Here is a 3,056-nt window from a genome sequence, read left to right on the forward strand (position 1 = left end):
TGGGTTAGTTGCCGAACTCAAGGTCAAGAGTAGAGGACAGAGACCCCACCTCTTTTTAAAGAAAATATATTTTTATTGATTTCAGAGAGGACGGGAGAGAGATAGAGAGCTAGAAACATCAATGATGAGAGAGAATCATGGATCAGCTGCCTCCTGCACGCCCCCTCCTGGGGATCAAGCCGGCAACCTGGGAATGTGCCCTTGGCTGGAATTGAACCCGGGACCCTTCAGTCCCCAGGTCAATGTTCTATCCAGAGCCAAACCGGCCGGGGCGAGACCCCACCTCTTGATAGGAGTATCAAAGAACTGGGGACCAAGTTTTCAAACAGCACAGCTGGGATACCGGCTTCACCCACTCTCTTGCCCCCCCGTCCTTGTCCCTGTGGTTAACTCTCTGTCACCATCCTTTAAAGTTGGGGCCGAGTGGGGACAGTCGCTAGACTTGAGTCAGAGGATATGGCCTCACACCCTCTTTCTTTCCCACCCCCACGCTAGGACACTCCCCTGAGGTGGGGGCCAGCCTGCAGGGGGAGGGGAGGCTGCCTCCCGGAGGATGGGGACAACTGGAGCTTTGGGGAGTTCCAGGCAGCCTGCACCTGTGTTTGGGGCAGAGGGATTATCTGGGTGAGGGGAGGGGGTCAGAGGAGCTGGCTAAAAGTCAGTGTTCCTGAGGCCCCGCCCAGGGCCTGCTTCAGGGCCCAGCAGATTCCTGCCACGGTTGTCAGAGGTGGGTTGTTAGCATTGGAATGAGCTGAAGCCTCTGTTTTTTGTTCTGTTGTTGTTTTTCAAAGTAACAGAAATGAGCAGCCACAGGCCTGGCCAGGCCAGCTTCTCCCTGTGAGGCTGGTGACAAGGAAGTGAGGCGTGCCAGCTCCGGTGGACATCTGTCTCCAGCCAAAGCCACTAATCTCCCCGCAGACGCTGCCAAGCCGCTGTGGGCAGCGAGTCTCGCTGGTCCCACACTGACGTGGAGCCCATGACCTTGCGTGACCCGGTCCCTCCCACAGCCATTCTGTAGAGAGGAGAAGGGTAGCAAGTCAGTGGGTGGCTCCTCCCGATGCGGGCGGTGATGAAGGACTTGGCCAGCCTTGAGGATGCCCGGCGCTCGGGCGGCGACCAACGTCTGCTGAGCCTTTCACGGTGGGTCGCTCTACCATCCCTTGCACACTTTATGTTCCTCTATTTTTATTTTGTTCATAGTCATTAAGAAAAATTATTCTGGCCCAGCCGGTGTGGCTCGGTGGTTGAGCGTCGACCTGTGAACCAGGAGGTCACAGTTTGATTCCCAGTCAGGGCACATGCCTGGGTTGCTGGCTCGATCCCCATTGTGGGGTGTGCAGGAGGCAGCCGATCCATGATTCTCTCTCATCATTGATGTTTCTCTCTCTCTCTTCCTCTCCCTTTCTCTCTGAAATCAATGGAAAATATCTACACTAATAAAAGAGAAACATGGTAATTGGCATACAACCGCTACCCTTTTCATTGGCTAATCAGTGTGTATATGCAAATTAACTGTCAGCCAAGATGGCGGCCAGCAGCCAGGCAGCTGGAAGCGAACATGAGGCTTGCTTGCTGCGGACTCCAGAGGGAGGAAGGGAGGGAGGAAGGAAGGGATGACTAACACATTGCAGGCGATTAGCATCCTTGACCCCAGACATGAAATGCTACTTGTAATAACCAAAAGCAAACACAAGCTGCTCCTGTACCCCTGCAAACACCCCTCGGGCATGTGCTGTGGAGAGCTGATAACAGACAATTGTAATATGACTGTCCCATTAAAAACAGAGGCCACATAATACTATAAACTTTGTCTTGCTTACCTTCTCCTCCAAATATCAGGTAACCATAGCAACGAAAGGCATGGTCCTCGGGACTTATCAGGACAGACCACCCAGGCTTCATCTCAAAGGCCGAGGCTCCGGCTCCCCTGGCCGTGGCCCCTCCCACGCCGCCCCTCCCCAAGGGTTTCCCTGGGGAAGGACAGAGGGTGAGGACTCCTCAACCTTTGCTGTGGTTCCAGAGCTGGAGTCTCGCTTTCTGCAGGGCTTCGAGGGGAAAGCTCTCGGGAGGGAGGGATAGAGGAAGGAAGGGAGGGAGGGAGGGATGGAGGGAGGGATGCTACTTGTAATAACCAAAAGCAAACACAAGCTGCTCCTGTACCCCTGCAAACACCCCTCGGGCATGTGCTGTGGAGAGCTGATAACAGACACTGCCCCGGCGGGTGGGGGTGCAGCACACTCCCCACCCTTCTGGGAGTCCTCCAAGGCCAGACTGGGCTGTGGAGATGCTCTGACACGAATCAGGGTCTCTCCCATGACGGCTGAGCTGTGGTCTACAGGCGTCCAGCGAAATGCCGGTGCTCACAGGCACTCCACAAACAGCCGCTAATTCATTGGCACGTCTGGCTTATTATCATTCGCCCCTTGAAACCAGACATTCGACACCCTCTGTGTTGTGAGAGCCCGCGGTGGGCTTACTATCAGGCCAGGCTGCTGATACGTGCTCGGGAAATATTAGTCACTGTTGATGGGAGTGGTGGCTTCTTTAACGCAGATGCAAACCGCCAGGAAGGGCGGCACACGCTCGGCTGCCCGCCTCGGTGGCACTGGGAGAGGCCCGCGGATACAGCCTTACAATCGATCACTTGTCCTTCTGTCGCTGGCACCTGAGCCTCGGGGCACTCGGGCCACCGAGCAGGCGTGTGGGTGGACGGCAGCCTTTCCTGGCATCGGCAGCAGGGCTGGACTTGAAGACATGGGCATCTTGGTAACTATGCCCAAGGAGCAGCCAGGAGCCAGGCCCGGGCAGGCCAGGCCGAAAGAGGGAGGGGTGTGCCGCCCACACCAGAGGCTGGGAGTGACTTGAGCTGGCAGAGGGCTTGGGGCAGGGCTGGGGTCAGCGTGGTGTGTCCCTTCCGGGGCACGACTCCTTGAAGCTCCCGTTCCACCTGAAGATGCCATCGCTATCTCGCTGAGTGCAGGCCAGATGGCCCCTGTAGCCGGCATCCGAATTTCCATCCCCTTATGAGTCGGAGCCGGGGTTCTCGCCCCCTGCCC

The sequence above is a fragment of the Myotis brandtii genome, unplaced genomic scaffold (assembly GCF_000412655.1).
Source record: "Myotis brandtii unplaced genomic scaffold, ASM41265v1 scaffold802, whole genome shotgun sequence".
In the NCBI taxonomy this organism is placed as follows: Eukaryota; Metazoa; Chordata; class Mammalia; order Chiroptera; family Vespertilionidae; genus Myotis; species Myotis brandtii.